Source organism: Garra rufa, chromosome 20 (assembly GCF_049309525.1).
Source record: "Garra rufa chromosome 20, GarRuf1.0, whole genome shotgun sequence".
Lineage (NCBI taxonomy): Eukaryota > Metazoa > Chordata > Actinopteri > Cypriniformes > Cyprinidae > Garra > Garra rufa.
This window is the reverse complement of record NC_133380.1, coordinates 42,790,343-42,799,223: the sequence shown is the minus strand read 5'-3', so window position 1 is coordinate 42,799,223 and position 8,881 is coordinate 42,790,343.

Here is an 8,881-nt window from a genome sequence, read left to right as displayed (position 1 = left end):
CACCCCTCCCCCCTGCACTCTCTCACTCAGACTGTCATTCTGTGGTGACTGAACACACACACATAATGACATTCAGCCTGCTGAGTGACAGCAGGTTTCTGATTTATTTTTTTAATTTTCTTTAATTCATAGAAGCTTGTATAAAATTTATATTAACAGCACTTGCTCAGAATGATAAGATCTCTGTGTGAAAAAAGTTTTAAAGAGTTTGGATGCTGCACTTTAAAGATATAAAAAAAACTACGCTCATCTTTTTTACTATATCTTTAAAAAATCACCACGTCAACACCGTTCAAGATATCCCAAATCCGCTCGCAATTTAACATCTTCAGAATCTTCTCTTCATGTTAAAAAAGTTTGGTGTGAAAAGCTTGTTGTTCTTAGAAGTAGTGTGAATTTGTTTACAGCCTGATTTTTCCAAAAATCCACATTCAAATCAAAATAGCCGGCTTCCTGTTGGTCTTAGCTAATGAGTTTGATTTAGAAAGTTGTCCAGATTGATGAGAACAATATATGTACAGAGTTTGGTGACTGTAGGAAAAACTAACCCCCCAACTTTTGTCAAAAGATGGCGCTATAGAGTGCCTGCTCCACGCCCATTTATGACCTTTCGCCAGTGTCTAACTATCCTTAATATTGATGTGTGTGTTGAGTTTCATGAAATTCTAAGCATGTTATCTGCCTCGAAAAGACAGGAATCTAATTTTAAAGTTTGACACGTTGCCATGGCAACAGCATTCGATTTATCATCGACCCCTTTACATATTCTTATCGGCCGTGTTTTGACATGATTTTGATGAAGTTTAAAGAAAATCGAGTAAAATTAAGAGGCTGATTTCAAAGCATTTTGAAAATGACACACTTCCTGCTCCCAGTTGGTGGCGCTATAACTTTGACTCATAATAGTCACATTTATGGAATCGGCATCATACAACGAACAAACTGGTGAAGTTTCATCAGAATCAGGCAATGTGTGCAACAGTTATTAGACACTTCCTGTTTCTCATTTCTCGCCATAACTTTGTCGCCTTGCCACGGCCAAACCGTTCGAGATATCAAAAATCTCTTCGCAATTTAGCGTCCCCAATGTCTTGAGATCATGCTGACCGAGTTTGGTGACAATCCCATGGAATTCCTGGGAGGAGTACGTTAAATTCCAGAGCATGCGCTTTTTAAACAGCCCTAAATATCTCACTTCCTGTCAGGTGGAGCCTATGACATAGAGTACAAAAGTTGTTTGGCTCAGTGAGATCTATATGTGTACCGAGTTTCATATCAATACATGCAAGTATGTGTGCGCAGTACATCAAGTTTTCAAACTGTGTTCCAGGGGGCGCTGTAGAGGCCCTGAACCACGCCCGGGTCCCAGCCTCTGTGGCGTCCTGATGGCCGCAGATTCCGACGTGTGTGCAAATTTTCAAGAGTTTTTGAGTATGTTAAGGCCCCCAAAAGTGCCCGGAAGGTGTAAAAAAAAAAAAAAAAAAAAAAAAAAATTAAAGCTGCGAGCAGCGATGAACGGGCCCTCGCACCCGGGCTCACCGCCGACCGGTGGCTTTAGGAAAACAGCAAACGGTGGGCAGTATGCTTTTAATACAGTAAATATATGAGAAATATGTCATAAGTCATTTAAATGTGCCAAACTTCCCATTGGCAGCTGGTGGCGCTATGCCTATAAATGGCATGTAGATGTGTTCAGGCCAGCACTATTATCAAACATATGAAGTTTGGTGCAGATTGACCTTGGTATGTTTGAGTTAGTGAAAGATATGATATATCCTGCTGCCAACAGGTGGCGCTATGATAATATCTGAATATTGGCCTTTAGGTGTCTTCAGGCCAGGACTCTTACCAAACCTCTGAAGTTTGAGGCAGATCAGACATTTTATGGCTGAGTTATTACACCTATGTCCATGGCGAAACATCAAACTTTGTCAGGCCGCCACTGAAACTCAAGATCTTCACAATTTAACATCTCTAAGGCCTCTAGATCAGACTGACCAAATATAATGTTGATTTCATTAAATGTCTAGGAGGAGTTTGCTATAAACCTAATCCCCTGCAAGGACTTCAGATAATGCCAACTGTGAACCAAATGTGAACATTTTCCCTATATTCTGATGATGATGATAAGAACATGTAATTCATGATGATAACAAAATGTTATTATTGCTTGCATTACATTCACCACTTCTGCTTAAATCGTTACCTATCTGTACAATTTGTATGTGGATATTGCTTTGCTGGTGACTCCTGTTATAAGACATCACTCTTAAGCGCTACATAACTAAGAATCAATTAGGAAAACGGTGCACAGTTGGCACATGCATTCACAGTAACCCTCTGCTAGTTTGGATTTTAAGTTTACTGAATTGAAAGGGTTACACTTGAAAATCAACACAGAGACACATACACACAATATATAAAATGTTGCCATCCAGTTTCATTTGTTAACATTAACTATATTAGTTAACATGAACAATAATTAAATAGCATTTATTAATGTTAATTAATATTAAGCTAAAAAAAAAGTATTCATATATTGTTTAAAGGTAAATTAGTATCTTTTAGTTTATGTACTGTGAATTAACATAAACATGAACACAGTTCATGTGGGTGTACAGCAATACACAATAAAGTGCTCTATAAACGCTTAATTCTTTCAAAATATCTTTAAAAATCAAGTTGAGTGTTTTAATGGGGCGATATATATATAACTGATCTTCAAATGATGGTTTTCGGATGTTTTGAACAGATAACAGCAAAGTTTGTTTTGTTGTCAAAGTTTGTCTTGAAATTTTTAATTATTATAATTTTATATTCAATAAATAACACTATGAAAATATTGTCTACAATGAAGATAAATCACTCATGCTTAAAAGTTGTATTTTTCTTAATCTTTTGCTATGTGACTGAATAGGACAAGTTCATGGTACAGTTCAGTAAAAATAAATAAAAAACAACAACTGCAAAATACAAACAATGAAAGATTTAATGACCCTTTATATTTTCTCAAAATATCAGACATATTTATGTCGATTACGCTACAGCAATGTGCATCTTCCTCAAAGATGGTCTTAAGCAAAACAGCATGTTCCACTGGTCTCTCTCCCTTACACCCCTCCCCCCTTCAGTCACTCTTCAGTGACTCAATGGTGACTGAACACAGACAGGCACAGGCAGAGTGACAGCAGGTTTCTAATTTCTTTTTTTAATTTTCTTTAATTCATAGAAGCTTGTATAAAATTGATATTTACACCACTTGCTCAGAATGATAAGATCTCTGTGTGAAAAAAGTTTTAAAGAGTTTGGATGCTGCACTTTAAAGATATTAAAAAATTACGGTTATGTTTTTTACTACATCTTTAAAAAATCACCACGTCAACACCGTTCAAGATATCCCAAATCCGCTCGCAATTTAACATCTTCAGAATCTTCTCTTCATGTTAAAAAAGTTTGGTGTGAATAGCTTGTTGTTCTTAAAAGGAGTGTGAATTTGTTTACAGCCTGATTTTTCCAAAAATCCACATTCAAATCAAAATAGCCTGCTTCCTGTTGGTCTTAGCTAATGAGTTTGATTTAGAAAGCTGTCCAGATTGATGAGAACAATATATGTACAGAGTTTGGTGACTGTAGGAAAAACTAACCCCCCAACTTTTGTCAAAAGATGGCGCTATAGAGTGCCTGCTCCACGCCCATTTATGACCTTTTGCCAGTGTCTAACTATCATTAATATTGATGTGTGTGTTGAGTTTCATGAAATTCTTAGCATGTTATCTGCCTCGAAAAGACAGGAATCTAATTTTAAAGTTTGACACGTTGCCATGGCAACAGCATTTGATTTATCATCGAACCCTTTACATATTCTTATCGGCCGTGTTTTTACATTATTTTGATGAAGTTTGAAGATAATCAAGTAAAATTAAGAGGCTGATTTCAAAGGATTTTGAAAATGACACGCTTCCTGCTGCCAGTTGATGGCGCTATAACTTTGACTCATAATAGTCACATTTATGGAATCGGCATCATACAACGAACAAACTGGTGAAGTTTCATCAGAATCAGGCAATGTGTGCAACAGTAATTAGACACTTCCTGTTTCTCATTTCTCGCCATAACTTTGTCGCCTTGCCACGGCCAAACCGTTTGAGATATCAAAAATCCCCTCGCAATTTAGCGTCCCCAATGTCTTGAGATCATGCTGACCGAGTTTGGTGACAATCCTATGGAAACCCTGGGAGGAGTACGTTAAATTCCAGAGCATGCGCTTTTTAAACAGCCCTAAATATCTCACTTCCTGTTGCGTGGAGCCTATGACATAGAGTACAAAAGTTGTTTGGCTCAGTGAGATCTATATGTGTACCGAGTTTCATATCAGTACGTGCAAGTATGTGTGCGCAGTACATCAAGTTTTCAAACTGTGTTCCAGGGGGCGCTGTAGAGGCCCTGAACCACGCCCGGGTCCCAGCCTCTGTAGCGTCCTGATGGCCACAGATTCCGACGTGTGTGCAAATTTTCAAGAGTTTTTGAGTATGTTAAGGCCCCCAAAAGTGCCCCAACGGTTGAAAAAAAAAAAAAAAAAAAAAAAAAAATAAGAACCCTTAGAAGAACAATAGGGCCTTCGCCCTTTTGGGCTCGGGCCCTAATAAACGGAGCAATTCCAATAGGGTCCTCGCACTGCAGTGCTCGGGCCCTAATAAACGGAGCAATTCCAATAGGGTCCTCGCACTGTAGTGCTCGGGCCCTAATTAAAGCTGCAAGCAGCGATGAACGGGCCCTCGCACCCAGGCTCACCGCCGACCAGTGGCTTTAGGAAAACAGCAAACGGTGGGCAGTATGCTTTTAATATAGTAAATATATGAGAAATATGTCATAAGTCCAAAATGTGCCAAACTTCCCATTGGCAGCTGGTGGCGCTATGCCTATAAATGGCATGTAGATGTGTTCAGGCCAGCACTATTATCAAACATATGAAGTTTGGTGCAGATTGACCTTGGTATGTTTGAGTTAGTGAAAGATATGATATATCCTGGTGTCAACAGGTGGCGCTATGATAATATCTGAATATTGGCCTTTAGGTGTCTTCAGGCCAGGACTCTTACCAAACCTCTGAAGTTTGAGGCAGATCAGACATTTTATGGCTGAGTTATTACACCTATGTCCATGGCGAAACATCAAACTTTGTCAGGCCGCCACGGACACGCCCTTTACTGAAACTCAAGATCTTCACAATTTAACATCTCTAAGGCCTCTAGATCAGACTGGCCAAATATAATGTTGATTTCATTAAATGTCTAGGAGGAGTTTGCTATAAACCTAATCCCCTGCAAGGACTTCAGATAATGCCAACTGTGAACCAAATGTGAACATTTTCCCTATATTCTGATGATGATGATAAGAACATGTAATTCATGATGATAACAAAATGTTATTATTGCTTGCATTACATTCACCACTTCTGCTTAAATCGTTACCTATCTGTACAATTTGTATGTGGATATTGCTTTGCCGGTGACTCCTGTTATAAGACATCACTCTTAAGCGCTACATAACTAAGAATCAATAAGGAAAACGGTGCACAGTTGGCAAATGCATTCACAGTAACCAGGGGTGTCGTAGTTGGGGGAAAAGGGGGACTAAATTACCAGGGCCCCAAGTGTGGGGAGGGCCCCCGAGGATCAACCCCCCCCCCCCCCGGAACGTAGTACAGCGGGGGCCCCTTAGCTGAGTCAGTGCACAGGGCCCAGAACGACGTAGCGACGCCCCTGACAGTAACCCTCTGCTAGTTTGGATTTTAAGTTTACTGAATTGAAAGGGTTACACTTTAAAATCAACACAGAGACACATACACACAATATATAAAATGTTGCCATCCAGTTTCATTTGTTAACATTAACTATATTAGTTAACATGAACAATAATTAAATAGCATTTATTAATGTTAATTAATATTAAACTAAAAAAAAAGTATTCATATATTGTTTAAAGGTAAATTAGTATCTTTTAGTTTATGTACTGTGAATTAACATGAACATGAACACAGTTCATGTGGGTGTACAGCAATACACAATAAAGTGCTCTATAAATGCTTAATTCTTTCAAAATATCTTTAAAAATCAAGTTGAGTGTTTTAATGGGGCGATATATATATAACTGATCTTCAAATGATGGTTTTCGGATGTTTTGAACAGATAACAGCAAAGTTTGTTTTGTTGTCAAAGTTTGTCTTGAAATTTTTAATTATTATTTTATATTCAATAAATAACACTATGAAAATATTGTCTACAATGAAGATAAATCACTCATGCTTAAAAGTTGTATTTTTCTTAATCTTTTGCTATGTGACTGAATAGGACAAGTTCATGGTACAGTTCAGTAAAAATAAATAAAAAACAACAACTGCAAAATACAAACAATGAAAGATTTAATGACCCTTTATATTTTCTCAAAATATCAGACATATTTATGTCGATTACGCTACAGCAATGTGCATCTTCCTCAAAGATGGTCTTAAGCAAAACAGCATGTTCCACTGGTCTCTCTCCCTTACACCCCTCCCCCCTTCAGTCACTCTTCAGTGACTCAATGGTGACTGAACACAGACAGGCACAGGCAGAGTGACAGCAGGTTTCTAATTTCTTTTTTTAATTTTCTTTAATTCATAGAAGCTTGTATAAAATTGATATTTACACCACTTGCTCAGAATGATAAGATCTCTGTGTGAAAAAAGTTTTAAAGAGTTTGGATGCTGCACTTTAAAGATATTAAAAAATTACGGTTATGTTTTTTACTACATCTTTAAAAAATCACCACGTCAACACCGTTCAAGATATCCCAAATCCGCTCGCAATTTAACATCTTCAGAATCTTCTCTTCATGTTAAAAAAGTTTGGTGTGAATACCTTGTTGTTCTTAAAAGGAGTGTGAATTTGTTTACAGCCTGATTTTTCCAAAAATCCACATTCAAATCAAAATAGCCTGCTTCCTGTTGGTCTTAGCTAATGAGTCTGATTTAGAAAGCTGTCCCGATTGATGAGAAGAATATATGTACAGAGTTTGGTGACTGTAGGAAAAACTAACCCCCCAACTTTTGTCAAAAGATGGCGCTATAGAGTGCCTGCTCCACGCCCATTTATGACCTTTTGCCAGTGTCTAACTATCATTAATATTGATGTGTGTGTTGAGTTTCATGAAATTCTTAGCATGTTATCTGCCTCGAAAAGACAGGAATCTAATTTTAAAGTTTGACACGTTGCCATGGCAACAGCATTTGATTTATCATCGAACCCTTTACATATTCTTATCGGCCGTGTTTTGACATTATTTTGATGAAGTTTGAAGATAATCAAGTAAAATTAAGAGGCTGATTTCAAAGGATTTTGAAAATGACACGCTTCCTGCTGCCAGTTGGTGGCGCTATAACTTTGACTCATAATAGTCACATTTATGGAATCGGCATCATACAACGAACAAACTGGTGAAGTTTCATCAGAATCAGGCAATGTGTGCAACAGTAATTAGACACTTCCTGTTTCTCATTTCTCGCCATAAATTTGTCGCCTTGCCACGGCCAAACCGTTCGAGATATCAAAAATCCCCTCGCAATTTAGCTTCCCCAATGTCTTGAGATCATGCTGACCGAGTTTGGTGACAATCCTATGGAAACCCTGGGAGGAGTACGTTAAATTCCAGAGCATGCGCTTTTTAAACAGCCCTAAATATCTCACTTCCTGTTGCGTGGAGCCTATGACATAGAGTACAAAAGTTGTTTGGCTCAGTGAGATCTATATGTGTACCGAGTTTCATATCAGTACGTGCAAGTATGTGTGCGCAGTACATCAAGTTTTCAAACTGTGTTCCAGGGGGCGCTGTAGAGGCCCTGAACCACGCCCGGGTCCCAGCCTCTGTGTCGTCCTGATGGCCGCAGATTCCGACGTGTGTGCAAATTTTCAAGAGTTTTTGAGTATGTTAAGGCCCCCAAAAGTGCCCCAACGGTTGAAAAAAAAATAAAAATAAAAAAAATAAGAACCCTTAGAAGAACAATAGGGCCTTCGCCCTTTTGGGCTCGGGCCCTAATTAAAGCTGCAAGCAGCGATGGTAGGGCCCTCGCACTCGGGCTCACCGCCGATCGGTGGCGAATGGTTGGCACTATGCTATTAACTCAGAAAATGTAGGAGGAATATGTCAAAGTCATTGATATGTGCCAATCTTCCTTCTGCCAGCTGGTGGCGCTATGCCTATAACTGAATATTGGCATGCAGATGTGTTCAGGCCAGTGCTTTTATCAAACATATGAAGTTTGGTGAAGCTTGAACATGGCATGCTTGAGTGTAAGTCATGACATATCCTGCTGCCAACAGGTGGCGCTATTACAAAATATTGGCTTTTAGATGTCTTCAGGCCAGGACTATTGGCAAACATGTCAAGTTTGGTGCAAATTGTACATTGCATGCTTAAGTTAGTGTAAAACAAGTAATTTGCTGTTGCCAGCTGGTGGCGCTATGACTATAACTAAATATTGGCATGTATATGTATTCAGGCCAGGACTCTTATCAAACATATTAAGTTTGGGGCTGATTGGACATTGCATGCCTGAGTTACAGTAACTTCCTGTTTCATTGCATTAAGAGTATGCTTTAGCACTTAGCTAAATGTTGCTAACATGTTTCTAGCATGTTGCTACCCTATTTAACACTTGTTGATATTTTTAAAATGTTGCTGGGCATCCACATCGGTATTAAACATGTGACTTCCTGTTGCTAGCAGGTGGCACTATGACTATAACTGAATATAGGCATGGGCTTGTGTTCAGACTAGGACTCTTATCAAACATATTAAGCTTGGGTCAGATTGGACATTGTATGCATGAGTTACACTTATTTTT